The sequence below is a fragment of the Ursus americanus genome, chromosome 36 (assembly GCF_024610735.1).
Source record: "Ursus americanus isolate L20-20 chromosome 36, mUrsAme1.1.p, whole genome shotgun sequence".
Classification (NCBI taxonomy): domain Eukaryota; kingdom Metazoa; phylum Chordata; class Mammalia; order Carnivora; family Ursidae; genus Ursus; species Ursus americanus.
In genome coordinates, this window is record NC_142162.1 from 25,172,100 (window position 1) to 25,188,392 (window position 16,293).

The following is a 16,293-nucleotide window of genomic DNA, read 5'->3' on the forward strand; positions in this document are numbered from 1 at the left end:
GCGCAGCGCTCCCTGCTCGGGTGGGGGGCCTGCTTCTCCCTCTTCCTCTGCAGCTCCCCCTGTTTGTGCTTCTCTCTCTCTCTCTCTCTCTCTCTCTCTCTCTCTGTCAAATAAACTCAAAACAAACCCAAAAACAAAGGAAGAGGTCTGACTTTCACAGCTCTCAGTAGCATATTTTTCACGCTGGCTCTTGTCAAGTTTCTTATATTCATCAAGTCCCCAGTTTCCCTTTTTCCTTCCTTTCTCACCGCTTCCTGTTGCAATCTTGGCAAATTGCCCTCCTCCCGTCACACCTCATGGGTAGGAACATGAGCTCTGCTGTTTATTACCCTTGTCGTGTTGTTGAAGTCACTTGCCTCCTCAGTGACGTCAGCCGTAAGTGGGGATAACGACAGAACCCACTTTGGGAGCATGCGCGTTCCCTTGGAGGATGAAATGCGTTAACGTATACAAATTGTTGAGGCCAGTGCCATGGCGAATGCTTAGTAAATGTTAGCTCTTAATATCACTGAGAAGACAGAGGCCGATACTGCGGACTCCTCTCTACCTCAGAAAAACTCCACTCCCTCTCCGTCCTTGCGTCAGCGTACAAGGCTGGCTTATCGTCCCGGTCTGCACCGTCCACCTGGGTCTGGACTCCATCCTTTCCTATCTCCTCAAGGGAACCTGTTGCCTGGATTTTTTCCTCCCTCACATTTTAAATAGATTCCTTTTTCCTTGCTCGCTTTTCGTATTCTCCAACAGGCTCAGGTCTCTCCTCTTTTGAAAAAGGGCTCCGTATGACCCCACTCTCTTTAAGCTCCTGTCCCCTTGCTCCCCCTCCTCTCACTGCCAAATCCGGTGTGCCTCCATGTCTTCATGACGCATCCTCTCATTCTTCCTCTGCCGTCTGGCTCCTTCCCCCCGCCCCCACCCTCAGTGGCTGTGTCCCATGGTCACTCATCTCCAGACTCAGAGGACTGCTCTCGGGTCCTGTCCTCTGGCCTCTTTCCAGTGGTCGGTATTGCTGACCATCCTCTGCTCCGAGGAGTTGTCTCCTCTCTTGGCCTGTGTGCCAGTCTGTTGTGCTGTGGCTCTTCCTCCCCTGTGGCCTCACTGTCTAATGCCTTTTACACGTTCCGTTTCGGTCTCTCTGCGCCTCAGTCGTAGGCTTGGAGAGAGGGTCCACGTGCAACCTCTTCGTCTGTCTCTATACTCTTACCCTCTTATCTCCTCTTTGTCTCACGCCTTACCCCTATTTCTCTAAGCATGGCTCCTTCCTCAGTCTTTGCAGCCTCATCACACATCATGCTTGCTCTCATTCTGGTTTGGCTACACTGAACTTCTAGTTTCTGGAAGGTGCTGTGGCCTGTATGACAGAGGACTTTTGTTTTTGGTGTTGTTTCACTCGCACTCGTCTTTATCCTTATTGTAACCTCTTTCTCTTTTTAATATTGAGATGTAATTCACAGACTGCAACATTTACCTTTTAGAGTAGACAATTCCGTGGATTTCAGTGTATTCATAAAGTTGTGCACTCATCATCAGTATCTCGTTCCAGAACATTTTCATCACCTCAAAAAGAAACTCTATGCCCATTAGCAGGCGCTCCCTTTCCCCCTCTCCTGGTGATTAATAGTACTTTCTGTCTCTATGCTACAGGCTTTTACACATGCTATTCCTTTGCTTAGGGACTTTTCCCTCCCACCCCCTAGTCAACTTTTTTTTTTTTTTTTAAGATTTTATTTATTTATTTGACAGAGATAGAGACAGCCAGCGAGAGAGGGAACACAAGCAGGGGGAGTGGGAGAGGAAGAAACAGGCTCACAGCAGAGGAGCCTGATGTGGGGCTCGATCCCATAACGCCGGGATCACGCCCTGAGCCGAAGGCAGACACTTAACCGCTGTGCCACCCAGGCGCCCCCCCTAGTCAACTTCTACTCTTCCTTCAGCAATCAGTGCCAACTTCCTTGAGCAGGTCAATTCCTCCTGCTGTATATATTTCATAGGAATATGTACCTCTTTGCAGTATTTATTATAAATTGCAATTTTATATTTATTTAAAGAATTCTTTGATTTAGATCTGTCACTTCATAAGTCTCATGAAGGCAAAAACTATATATTTTTTGTGGGGCAGGGGGAGAGAGGCATTCAAAAATGAATATAATTCAGGCGCCTGGGTGGCTCAGTCGGTTAAGCGTCTGCCTTCGGCTCAGGTCATGACCCTAGAGTCCTATTATCGTCCTGCATTGGGCTCCCCACTCAGTGGGGAGTCTGCTTCTCCCTCTGACCCTCCCCCCTCTTTTTTTTTTAAACAATTTTATTTATTTATTTGTCAGAGAGAGAGAGAGAGACCATGTGTGAGAGCACAAGCAGGGGGAGCGGCAGGCAGAGAGAGAAGCAGGCTCCTCTTTGAGCAAGGAGCCTGATGCAGGACTTGATCCCAGCACCCTGGGATCATGACCTGGGCCGAAGGCGGTCGCTTAACCAACTGGGCCACCCAGGCGTCCTGACCCTCTCCCCCTTATGCTTTCTCTCTCTCACTCTCTTTCAAATAAATAAATAGAATCTTTAAACAATGAATAAAATTCTGTATCTCCATTTATAACACCGTTTCACTTGAATGTAATAGTATGACACCCAACATGGCTAAGACAAAATTCATTATTTCTCCCCAAACCAATTCCTCCTTCATACTTACCCATTTAATAATGCTTCCTCATTCTCTAGGGTACACAGGCTCAGTTTCTCAAAGATATTCAATTCCTTCTCTCTCTTCTCTCCAACATTCAAATCCTTAAGTCCTCTGGATTCTTTTGTAAGTCCTTAATGCTCAGTAAATATTTACTGATGATGACTGAATTTTGGAGATATCTGGAGTGGAGGAAGTGGCTGCAGCCATGATGTTGGATGAGCCTTTAGCGACTGCCAAAGGGGTGCGAAAGAGAGAGCGGGAGAGAAAAGCAGGTAATGGAGGATGGCGGTGAATGGAGACTCAAGAGACATCTATACTACAGAAGGCTGGAAAAAACCAGTAAAATAATAAGAGGAGCATAAGGAGCTCCTGGCTAATGTATCGTAATTCATTCATCATTTACTCAGTATTTACTACCTGCCCAGTAGTTAGATTACGGTGACACAAAAATGAATCAGAAGTTGTCTCTTTCCTGAAGGAAGTCAGAGTCTAGTACAGAAACATGTAAACAAAAATTTACACTAGAATGTGGTATTATAATAAAATATTCACAAAGTGTTCTTCGAGCAAGAGCAGGTGACTAAGACTGTCTCAGCACAGGGATGGGTAAAGGTGGGTGTCACAGGATGACTGGGACTTTAACAGTCTGAGATCAGGAGTGACGTGCTGGGAAGACGGAACAACCTCAAAGAGCCTGGGCCCATGTGGAATAGCAAGTCATGTTATTTAGCTTTAGTGTAAAAGGTGGGAAGGGACTATCCTGGGAATTCAGGCTGGGACTCCCTGGTGAAGAGTCTCTAAGCAAGCTGAGGGCCTTAGTCTTTATATCCTAGTTAATAGAGTCATCAAAGTTATTTTTTTTACATCAACTTCATCAAGTATAATTTATATACATTATAATATATAGATTTCAGGTCTATGGTTCAAAAATTTTGATATATATATCCTTATAACTGCTACCCCAATCAAGATATAGAACATATCCATCAGGGGCGCCTGGATGGCACAGCGGTTAAGCGTCTGCCTTCGGCTCAGGGCGTGATCCCGGCGTTGTGGGATCGAGCCCCACATCAGGCTCCTCCGCTATGAGCCTGCTTCTTCCTCTCCCACTCCCCCTGCTTGTGTTCCCTCTCTCGCTGGCTGTCTCTATCTCTGTCAAATAAATAAATAAATAAATAAATCTTAAAAAAAAAAAAAGAACATATCCATCACTCCTGAAAATCCTCTTGTGTTTTGCAATTGATCCCCCTTCTTCCCCAAAGCAACCATTGATAAGATTTTTCTATTGCTATATGTTTTGGTTATTTACTGATACATAAAACACCCCCAAACCTAGTGATTTAAAACAATAAAAATCATTTACTGGCTCATTGATATTGCAACTTAGTCAGGGTTTTGTGGAGTCAGTTTGTCTCTGCTTTCTTTCTGTGACATCAGCTGAGATGGTCTGAATGAGGCTGGAGAATCCACTTCCAAGATGGCTCACTCACATGGCTGGCAAGTTGGGATTGGCTCTTGGCTGGGAGCGCAGTTAGAACTGCCAGTAAGGGACCTTGTTTCTCTTCCACGTGGTTGTTTGGACTTCCTCACAGCATGGGTTCCAAGAAGGAGGAAGTAGAAACTGCTGGTCCTTTCAACAACTAGACCCCAAACTGGTACAGCATCATTTCTGCCATATTCTATAGGTCAAAGCAGTCATGGGGTGCCTGGGTCACTCAGTTGGTTAAGCAACTGACTCTTGATTTCACCTCAGCTTATGATCTCAGGCTCATGAGATCAAGCCAAGCCCTGCCTCAGGTTCCATGCTGAGCTGGAGCCTGCTTAAGACGCTCTTTCTCCCTCCCACTCATGTTCTCTCCCTCTCTCTCTAAAAAAAAAAAAAAAAAAAAAAAAAAAGCAGTCACAGAGCCAGCCCAAAATTCAAAGGGGTGGAGAAATAAATCCACTTTCCAGTGAGAATAGTGGCAAAGAATTTGGGCCATCTTTTTTTTTTTTTTTTCTTTTTCAGATTTTATTTATTTGAGAGAGAGTGAGAGTGAGCAAGCATGAGTGAGGAGGGGCAGAGGGAGAGGGAGAAGCAGACTCCGCTGAGCACAAAGCCCAATGAGGGGCTTAATCCCAGGACTCCAGGATCATGACCTGAGCCGAAGGCAGACGCTTAAACGACTGAGCCATCCCGGTGCCCCTTGGGCCATCTTTATACCAGCATATCATAGAGTAGTTTTGTTGGCTCTAGAATGTCATATAAATGGAATCATATAGTGTGGATTATTATTTATCTGGCTTCTTTTGTTCAACATGTGTTTTGAGATTCCTCCATGTTGTTACATACATCGGTAGTTCGTTCTTTTTTATTATTGAGTAATGGTTCACTGATGATCAATCTGTTTATCCATTTTTCTGTTGATGGACGTTTGGGTTATTTCTAGTTTTTGTTTATTATGAATAAAGTTGGTATAAAAATTCTTATACGACACTTCTTTTTTTTTAATCTTTAAGTTCTTTCTTTTAATTTAAATTCAATTAACATATAATGTATTATTTGTTTCAGGGGTACAGGTCTGTGATTCATCAGTCTTATAAATACCCAGTGCTCATTGCAACACATATCCTCCCCAATGGCCTCACCCAGTTACCCCATCCCTCTACCCCCCTCCCCTCCAGCAACCCTCAGTTTGTTTCCTATGATTAAGAGTCTCTTATGGTTTGTCTCCCTCTCTGGTTTTATCTTGTACGACACCTCTTTTTGAAGATAGATGTTTTCATTTCTCTTGAGTAAATACCTAGAAGTTGAATTCCTGGGTCATAGAGTAGGTGTATGTTAAAATATTTTAATTTAATTTTTTAAAAGCAATCTCGGGGCACCTGGGTGGCTCAGTTGGTTAAGTGCCTGCCTTCAGGTCAGGTCATGATCTCAGGGTCCTTGGATCAAGCCGAGTCAGGCTCTCTGCTCAGCAGAGAGTCTCCTTCTCTCTCTCACTCTCTCTCTGTGCTCTCTCGCTCAAATAAATAAAATCTTGAAAAAAAAAACAAGGAATCTACCGACCTGGGGTGGGGAGGACTTGAACTCATGACCCCAAGATAAGAGTTACATGCTCTACCGACTGAGCCAGCCAGGAACCCTGGTATATGTTAAAATTTAAGAAATTATCAAACCACTTTCCAAAGGATTGTACCATTTTATACTCCCAGCAGCAGCGTATGAGAGTTTCAGTTGCTCCAAATCTAGCCAACACTGGTTATTGTCAAGGCTTTCTAATTTTAGACATTCGGGGGGAGTATGAGTGGTATCTCACGAGGTTGTTTTAATATGTACTTCCATGATAATAGTATATCGCATCTTTTCATATACTTATTAGCTGTTTGTAGATATTTTTTGTTAAGTGTCAGTTCAAGGCTTTTGTCCATCTAAAAAAAATACTGTGTTGCTGTCTTGTTATTATTGTTATTAGGGGTTCTTTCTATGTTCCAAATATTTGTCCTTTGTCAGATGTCTGTATTGTGACTACATATTAATGGAGTGGAAGATAATATTATTAAGGTATTAGTTATTCACAACAATGGAGTTAATGCAATTCCGATTAAAATACCAGAGGTGGGGGTCATAGAAATTGACAAGCTGATTCTAAAACTTATGTGGAAATACAAAGGACCTAGAATAGTCAAAATAATTTTGAAAGGGGTGCCTGACTGGCTCAGTTGGTAGAACATCTGACTCTTGATCTTGGGGTCATGAGTTTGAGTCCCACGTTGGGTGTAAAGATGACTTAAAAAAAAGCCAAAAACCACTTTGACCTCGAGACTTATTATACAGCTATAGAAATCAAGGTAGCATGGCATTAGTATATGGAAAAATAAACAGGTCAGTCAACAAAATAGAGTCTAGAAATAGACCCAAACACATGTAGTCAATTGACTTTTGAAAAAGGATGTCGTGGTAGGCATCCAGTGATTCCTGCCTCCTGGTATTCATACCCTTATGTGATCTCCCTTGGAGTGAGGGCTGACAGAAGTAACAGGTGTTACTTCTGGGATTAGGTTTAAAAAAGACGCTGGCTTGCATCTTGGGCACACTGTTTCTCTCTTGGGTGGCTTGCTACTGGTATAGAGATAGCTGACGTGTTGTAAAGCAGTCTTGTAGAGAAACCCATGGGGCAAGGGATCAAGGTCTGCCAGGAACCACATGAATGAGCTTGGAAGCGGGCTCTGCTTCCCTTGAATCAAGCCTTCAGATGAACTGCCGCCCTGGCCAATAGTTTAACTGCAACCTCGTGAGAAGCTTTCCTGCAGAGGCACCCAGGCAAACTGTGCCCAGATTCCTTAACCGCAGAAACTACCAGATAATAAATATTTGCTGTTTAAACCTACTAAGTTTTGGTGTAGTTTGTTACACAGTGATAGATAACTAATACAGATGCCAAGGTGACTCAAAGGGGGAAAAATCTTCAACAAATAGTGTCCAATCAACTTGATATTTTTATGGGAAAAAAAAATGAACCTCAATGCCTACCTCATAACATACACTGATATTAATTTGAGGTAGATATTAGACCTAAATGTAAAAGCTAAAACTGTCATACTTCTGCAAAAAAACAGGAAGAAAATCTTTACAACTTTGGGTAGGCAAAGATTTCTTAGATAAGGTACAAAACTAACCATTAAAGACAAGGTCAATAAATTGGACTTTATCAATGGTTTTTAAATTAAGGCATTATATGATGAGATCTGTGCTTCAGAAAAGTAACATAAACCTGGGAGCAGTCTAAATGGCTGTGTCTCTGTCTTTGTCACACACACTTACAAATGCTTGATACTAGTATTCATTGGAAATGGTCAAGTTCAGTGAAGTTGAAATGGTAAATGAGAATCAGACACAGCAGTCTTAGCTTATATATTCATTCATTTCTTCCTCCTGTCAAGAGACATCTGCTGACTTTTTTTTTTTTTAAAGATTTTATTTATTTGACAGAGATAGAGACAGCCAGCGAGAGAGGGAACACAAGCAAGGGGAGTGGGAGAGGAAGAAGCAGGCTCACAGCGGAGGAGCCTGATGTGGGGCTCGATCCCAGAACGCCGGGATCACGCCCTGAGCCGAAGGCAGACACTTAACCGCTGTGCCACCCAGGCGCCCCTGCTGACTTTCTTTTTTACAAATGTTGTGCTAGGGACGCCTGGGTGGCTCAGTCGTTAAGCTTCTGCCTTTGGCTCAGAGCGTGATGCCTGCGTTTTGGGATCGAGCCCCGCCTCAGGCTTCTCCGCTGGGAGCCTGCTTCTTCCTCTCCCACTCCTCCTGCTTGTGTTCCCTCTCTCACTGGCTGTCTCTCTCTCTCTCCGTCAAATAAAAAAAATCTTTAATTTTATTTATTTAAGAGAGAGAGCGAGAGAGAGAGAGAGAGAGAGCACGAGCGGGGGGAGGGACAGAGGTAGAGGGAGAAACAGACTTCATGATGAGCAGGGAGGCCGATGTGGGACTCCATCCCATGACCTCAAGATCATGACCTGAGCCGAAGTCAGACCCTTAACTGCGCTACCCAGGCACCACCTTGGCCCATTTTTTAATCGAGATTTTGTTGTTGAATTGTAGGAGTTCTTTGTTTATTCTGGATATTAAACATTTATCAGATGTATGGTTTGCAGATATTTTTTCACTTGCTGTAGTTTATGTGCCAGATACTTCAAGACGCTGAGAATACAGAGGAGGCTTCTACTCTCATCTTGGGTAGAGGCAGAAGGGAAACAGTCAAACAAATAAGGTCCTTTGAGATAATGAGAACTGCCATAAGGAAAATAAGATGGGGTGAGGGGTGCATGGCTGGCTCAGTTGGAAGAGCATGTGACTCTTGATCTCAGGGTCTTGAGTTCAAGCCCCACGTTGTGTGTAGAGATTATAAATAAACTTAAAAAAAAAAGGGGTGATAAAATAGAGATGACTGTGGAGGCAGTCCCCTTTAGATAGGGTAGTCAGTTAAGACTACTTTTCTCTTAGAAAGTTACATTTGAGCTGATGAGAATCACAGAGAAGGATCCATCCACATGGATGGACCCCAGGTTGAGGGCACAATCGGATGAAGACCATAAAGTAGGGATGATAATAATGGTCAAGAGTGCACAAACCACAACAACGATAAGGAGGTAAGGGCCAGATCGGTTAGGTTCCTAAACAGTGTGAATTTTACCTTAAGTGTAATATGAAACATTGGCCATTTTCAAAGAGAGGAGTCACAAGATCTAATATTTTAAAATATTGCTGGTCTGTGAAGAATGACTATGTAGTGGGGGGATTTGAAAAGCAAGATTCCAATGATTGTTCTTTCTTCGGGCTCTTCTTTTATATCACAATCAGGCAGTTGTCCTCCACATTCTCTTAGGTTTCTAAATTTATATCACATCATGGGCATTGGCAATTGGAGTCTTCCTTAACAAAATGGACTTCAAGCAACTTCCTCCATTTCTGTATCATTCACTGTGTGCTAGGTTACGTGAGCTGACAATCCCAAATCCCAGTGTCTCAAAACAATGTAAGTTATTTCTTGTTCATACTACATGTTCACTCTTAGCTGGCTGGGGGTATCTGCTCTGTGTCATTCATTTTATGGGACCAAGGCTGATAGAGTAACCACCAGCTGAAAGCATTGCTAGTAGCTGTGGCAAAAGGAAAGGGAAAATGGGTAATTGCGGATTGGTATTTAAACCTTCTTCCTAGAACTAATACATGTCACTTCCATTCACATTCATGGCCAAGTGAATAGTTACTCCTAACTTCAAGGGAGCAAGAAAAAACAATTATATCATGTTCTAGGAAGTTGGGTGAACCAGAAATATTTGAGAATAGCATAAATATCTACAATTACTTCCAAGATCACTATTAATACTCTTCAGCACTCAGTAAAATATCTGTCCAAAACATCCAGACTTTATAACTTCCTTTATTATATAATTAGATATATTCGTCTGTATTAAATAATTTCACTCATTCTTACTAAGAGCATTCCCTGCGTAGAACTTACAAACCTGTTAGTGGTCTATTGTAAAACAATATAGATGACAAGTTTTGTATTCTGAAATCAACTTTAACATGCTATTATCATTATAATGAAATCTCTATTATTTGTAGGGTCTCATAAAGATAAGGGTTGAACCAATGAAATGGTGTAAGAAATGGAAAGCAGGGTTTGGACTTACAAGATGTTTAAGCATTGGAAGCAGCAGAACTTTGTGACCAGTTGAATGTGGAAAACAGATAAGAAGGAGCAGTGAAGGATAATGGAGGTTTCCTAGACTGGAAGACTTCTTGGAATGGTGGTGTCATTGCCCATGGAGGGGAATGCAGTAGTAAGTGGTGTGTGGAGTGAAGGGTTTGAAAATTAGTTTGACTTTGGAAATAGTAAATTTCAGATGTCTGTGGGAAACTCTGTCTTAGCTAAATCCTCTTTTTGTTAGAAATGTCTGAAGGTATTGGAAAAGAAACCACTGGAAGGAGACTGGGAATGGAGCATCTAAAACATTGTGTTATGTAAGTGAAGAGTGAATTTTGAGGGTGTCTTTACTCTGAGGTATGTAAATGTAAACAACTTTTAACCTACTTGAAGCAAAGGCACAGGTGTCCCCTCCATTCTCTATTTCTGTATCATCATTATTTTACTTCGGTAATGTCTACAGTTCAGCATTTTAACATGTTAAGAGAAAAAAAAAACTTGAAATGAAGGCAGGAGATAATGTAACAATATGCACCAACAGATGGGCAACAGTCACCAAAGAGTCTAAAAAAGATCTGCAGTGTAAGAATCTGTTAGTGTGCCTCTAGCACTGTCTAGGGGAGAAACAGAATAGTGGAAAAAAAAAAAAGAATTCAAGAGTGTGCGGTGTTGGATAGAGTACAGGATACTGGTTAGAATACAACCTTTACCACTAACTAGTACTCACAATTACAGAATGCCTCCTACGCATCAGCGACTGGTGTTTTAAATAATTTTATCTCAGAATCATCATGACAATCCAAGACTAGGGTTGGCCACAGTTGGCAGTTAAAGGAGCTGAGGCTCAGAAAGTTAAAAAAACCTGTTCAAGGTCAAAGTAGAGTAAATGAGAGAACTGCAGGTTCACCCAGATGGGTCTGACTTCTAGGACTGGGCTCTTTCACCTATAGCCGATAGACCCCAAACCTAGCGGTGCAACATAATCACTTGGAGAACATGTTAAAACACATTTTCCAGTTTCCCATTCAAGATTGGTTTAGGAGATGGTCATATTAGAATAGTACTTTGCTCTCATGGCTGTTGTTAGGATTAAATGTAATCAAGTGAAGTTCAAGTTTAACATAGTTATGCTTATAATTTAAAGGTTTTATTTATTTTTTTTAAAGACTTTTTACAAAAGTAATCTCTACATCCAACATGGGACTCCAACTTACAAAGGTGAGTTCAGCAGTTACATGCTCTGCGCATTGAGCCAGCCAGGGGCCCCTTAACGGTTTTATTAAATGTGATCAACTGATTCCCTTTCTTTTCTTTTTCTAGTCAGAAAATAATTTTCTGACTATTAATCAGGCTTATCAAATATCTTAAAGCCAGAAAACTGTGCCCAAAACTGTGTGTTTTGGCTCAGTAACCACATTATGAATTAATACATTTAATTTCTAGTTAAAAATCGGCACTCTTGTGAGTCTGACCAGTGCTAGTCAAATTCCCCAAGCTTATCATCCCTTTGTTAACTGAAAAAAGAGCTTTGAAATCAGAATAGCTGAGGAATGGAGTTCAAAGCAAAAGAGATATGAATTGTTCTAATTGGTGGCTTCATGGGAGTAAAATATCAGGGTTTGGCCTGTAGGTCGGTCTGTGAATATCGCAAAATTAACTCATTCCGATCTAAGAACACCTTTTCTCAACGTTAGCAGGTGGTATTTTTCTCGGGTTCAATATACCATAGCTAGAGCAGGTTGAACCAGAAAATATAATAGGGCCACATCTCTGGACCTTTTAAAATACCTCCTGCTTCTTCCACCCCCACTTTCACCAACAATAGCAGTAAGGTTACCATGAAAAGTCTGGTCTTCTATCCTAAGAGAAACTCCACTTATTTCCACTTCCTAGTGGGGTTTGTAGTTAAGTTGTATTTAAATTAGCATTCTTTTTCACTAACCATGAAAGGCTGATAGTTTCATTGTAGGCAAATACTCTTGCTGTTTTTTTGCCATATTCACAAAGGCACTCAACAGGCACTCACTAAATGCTTGCTTCAGGAAGAAAGGTTAAGCGGTTTCCCCAAGACCACACAGATGAACAAGTGGGGGAAGGGGCACTGAAAGTGCCTGTTAAATCCAGTGACACTCCCATAATTACTCAAACCTCCCCACTCCCAGCCCAAGAACCCGGCTTTCAAGGGGACATGAAAGGAACACCCCGGAGGTGAGAGCCAGGAAATCGGGAGAGGTGCTTTTCCCGGCATGCTCTGCAGCACACTGAGGGGCGCCAGACGTATCCCGGCGTGCATCGGGGAGCGCCCAAGGGCGATGGTTCCCGGCTCCTGGAGAGGCACGCGAAGTTAAACCGGTAGGTGTGAGCTTACTTAGTTTTGAGACCCGGCTTTCTCGTTTCCCCTTTATGAATGTAACCCCAAAGCGGCAAAAACGGAGGTCCTCTAACTACCCTCCCTTTCCGCGTGCGAACGACTTTCGGCGCCGCTTCGAGCACCGTGCCAGGTGATTAGCGGTTAGGGGCGGGTCTGAGATGATCACGTGACCCAACCTGGCAGCCAATGACTAGCCGGGTGGTCCGGCAGCGCGAGGATTCCGGGACCCGTGAGCGGCGCGGCGCGTGGGCCCGTTCCGGTCGGCCCTGGCAGGTACGCGCAGGCGCCTTGGTTGCCACGCGCCCCGTTCGTCCCCACGCGCCCAGTGGCGTGTACTTGGCGCGAAGTGTTAAGAGTCTGTTTGGGTGTTTTTGTGGGGGGGGGTAAGGGGAAAATGGGGGGGCAGTGGCATCACGTGGACGCCACAGCCAATCGCAGGCTGAGGCGCACCCACAGCTTTCCCCGGCGCCCCGGGGTGCGACGTGTTCAGTGAGGTTCGGCTCAGCCCTCACGGTCTGAGCGCTTTTTCGAAGCGCGTGTGCGGCCTGCAAAATCTGGGCACGGGTTTTCGTGGCGTCCTGCCCCGCTGTGAGCACGGACGACAAGTTCTCGGCAAAATGGCTGCTGGAAAGAGTCGCCTAGCAGGGGGAGCGCTGGGGCCGCGTGAAGGTCACATGACGAGGTTGGCAGCGCGTGCTGCTGGCGCGGGGAAGGGGGAGGGAGGTAGGGAAGAGGCGTGGCCAGTCACGTGCCGTCGACTGCGCCGACCTGTGGTTTTCTCTAGTGTCCTTGCTGCGGCGTGATCCGTCTGCTTTTGCTCCTCCCACCTCGAAGCGTGGCAATCGTCGGCGAGAGGCTGTGTGGTGTGGTGGAATGAGCTGTGGTCTGGGAATTAGAGGACCTGGGGTCTAGGCCTTTGGCTACTTTTCTAATGAGCAAGTCCTGTTGCCACTCTCGGCCTCCATTTTCTCATTCCATATTCTGTGTAGGATTTTTTAAATCCTACCCTCTGGTATGTGACCTCTACCTAATCCCAATGTCACGCAGATAACAAAAGAATTAATAAGGACGAAATGAGACAAGCCCATGTCCCCACAAGAAAAACCCACACTGTATCCCCCCCCATCATTACAGTGATGTGGGAAACCTGGAGATAATGTCTTATATTCTGGGCATATCTGTCCATATTTATGGATTGCATTTATACTCTGTCTTTCCACTCTGTCGTTTGAAGGGTATTCTGGCTTTTAGAGGGCTAGTCTCTGTGTGTTTCCTGGAAGAAATTAGGTAAGTAGTATTGTCTATTTCTGTGGAGCTGGGGGAAACAAGTAGTTAAGAAGGGATTTGCTGATGCTCCCTAAAGGCTGTGACTAGAAGGACCTAGAAGTTGTCCTCTCCACTGGGTGGGCCAATATTTGTAAAATTTTTGAGCCTTCCTTGCCCCCGACCTTTGATGTTTTTCATGGTGTCCTGCTCCCAACTCCAGCCCTTCATTTTGTCAAGGGTTAGGGCTTTAGTGAAATGAAGCAGCCATTAATTATGTATTTTTCATATCACTGCTTATTTTGTGTGCTACCCTTTGATGTATCTTAAAGGGCCTTTGAATTTGGTGGGAACACAATCTGGAAAACATTTTTTGAGTAAGCATTATAACAATACTTACCACTTTCGAACAATTATGTTAAAATCTTTCTAGCTTAATAGTTTATATGTCTTAATTCATTTAGTTTTGTTAACGAAGCTATGAGGTAAGTACTATTATCTCCATTTTACCAAAGAGGAAAATAGAGAAATGAAGTAAGTTGCGTTAGCTTCTGTGGCTGATAATTTCACATAATTCCAACCATAATGCCTTTTGAAAATTTGGCAGAATGATTCCAAAGTTCATTAGGAAGAATGAATCTGTAAAGTAAGAAAGGTTTTGAAAGAGTAGTGTGTGTGTGTGTGTGTGTGTGTGTGTGTGTGTGTGTGTGGTGGGGCGGGAACTTGTCCTAGTGAGTATACAAATAAAGCTATGATAATCAAAACAATGAGTAGTAACTTTGGAATAGAGCAGTGGTAGAGAATAAGTTTAGAAATATTTGAAGCTATTTAGTATTATAAAGGTGGTTTTTCACATTAGTTGAGAAAGAATTTCAAAATTGTGTTGGAACAATTGGCTGTTTGAAAAATAATAATAAAATGGAATCCTACCTTAAAATGTAAGTAAAATAAAATCCAAGTGAATTAAATAGTTAAATATAAAATGTGAAGTCAGCAGGCACATGGCTCAGGTGGTAGAGCATGCCATTCTTGATCTCGGGATTGTAAATTCAAGCTCCACGTTGGGCATAGAGATTATTTAAAAATAAAATCTTTTAAAAAACGTGAAGTCAGAAAATGACCCCTTAAAAAAAATGGGTAAACATTTTTCCGGTCTTGAAACGGGATGAGCTGTTCTGAGCATAACTGTAAAGGCAGAATCCATAAAGGCAGATATTGTTTGAATTACTGCATAAAACAACCTGTAATTGGCAAAAACATCGTAAAGTTAAAAGACATTTATTCGCTCAGTATTTAACATATTTATTGAGTGCTTGCTTACTGTGTGCCAGGCAGTTTTTCAGGTGTAGAGTATCCAGTGATGAGCAATGCCAGGTGGGGGGTGGGGGGGGGAGTTTTGCACCATGGTTGGACTTAGCAAGTTTAATGACTTTGATATCTACTAGATGGGCTAAAGATATGTGAATAGGTAGATCACATACATAGAGAAATAAAAATAATCAATAAAGATACAGATTCATTATTTTTCACTTATAATCAAGTAACACAAATACTCCCTCCCCCCTCCCCATTCTTGCCAGATTTGGATGTACATAATAAAGTGTTAATATCATAGGAATGAGGAAATTGGCACACTCATACACTACTCTTAGTGGATATTTACATGTGAACATCCTCTTTGGAGGGTGTTTTGGCTATACGTTTTGAAAGCATTCAAAACCTATATGCCCTTTGACTCAGCAGCCGTTCTTGGTTAAGGCACTAATCCGTAAGTTTGGAAAGATGTTTATTAAAGAGTTGATTTTATTGTATTTTTTAAGAATTGGAAAAACTTAAATCTTAAATAATGGGGGTTGGTTAAATAAATGCGGTACTTTTATAAAGCATAATACTTTGCAGCTAGTAGACATAGTATAGATTCCTACTGATTGCTTGGAAAGCATATTATATATTTTGTCAAGTAAAATGTGTAGGAAGATTGTGTTTTTGTAGGACTGTACGTATATGGGTCTAAAAGTCTAAAATTTACATAAAAGTCTAAAATTGTATACATCAAATGTAAACTAATGTTGATTTTATTTGAGTGATAGGGTTTTTGGATGAAGTTAATTAAAAAACAGACTTTTTTTAAAATTTTTATTTATTTTTTTTTTAAAGATTTTATTTATTTATGTGACAGAGAGACAGCCAGCGAGAGAGGGAACACAGCAGGGGAGTGGGAGAGGAAGAAGCAGGCTCCCAGCAGAGGAGCCCGATGTGGGGCTCCATCCCGGAACGCCGGGATCACGCCCTGAGCCGAAGGCAGACGCTTAACGACTGCGCTACCCAGGCGCCCCAAAAACAGACATTTTTTAGAACAGTTTTAGATTTATAGAAAAACCGCAAACATGATATAGAGTTCCCATACACCCATCCAACACCCAGTTTTCCACGTTAACATCTTATGTTAGTATAGTAGATGTGTTATAAAGAATGAACCAATAAATACTGATACAATGCGGTTAACTAAAGTCCTTAGTAATAAGATTTCTTTAGTTTTTATCTAATGTCCTTTTTCTTTTTCTTTCTTCTTCTTCTTCTTTTTTTTTTTTAAGATTTTTATTTCTTTGACAGAGAAAGCGCGAGAGAACACAAGCAGGGGGAGCAGCAGGCAGAGGGAGAAGCAGGCACCTGGCCGTGCAGGCAGCCCGATGTGGAACTCAATCCCACAACCCTGGGATCATGACCTGAGCGGAAGGCAGATGCCCAACTGACAGCCACCCAGGCGCCCTTAATGTCCCTTTTCTATT

General features: G+C 42.5%; 1 protein-coding gene across 3 annotated transcripts in view; it reads left to right on the top strand.

Moving 5' to 3' along the window:
* Window positions 1-12,143: 12,143 nt before the first annotated feature.
* Window positions 12,144-16,293, top strand: part of MGA (MAX dimerization protein MGA) — a 167,517-nt gene continuing 163,367 nt past the window's right edge. The window contains exon 1 of one of the 3 annotated variants that reach the window (XM_045771185.2): window positions 12,144-12,222. The gene's annotated coding sequence lies outside the window, so the exon portion shown is untranslated. Of the gene's footprint in view, window positions 12,223-12,418; window positions 12,515-12,643; window positions 12,924-16,293 lie in introns of those variants that run through there. The other 2 variants (XM_045771176.2, XM_045771201.2) reach the window with 2 other exon arrangements.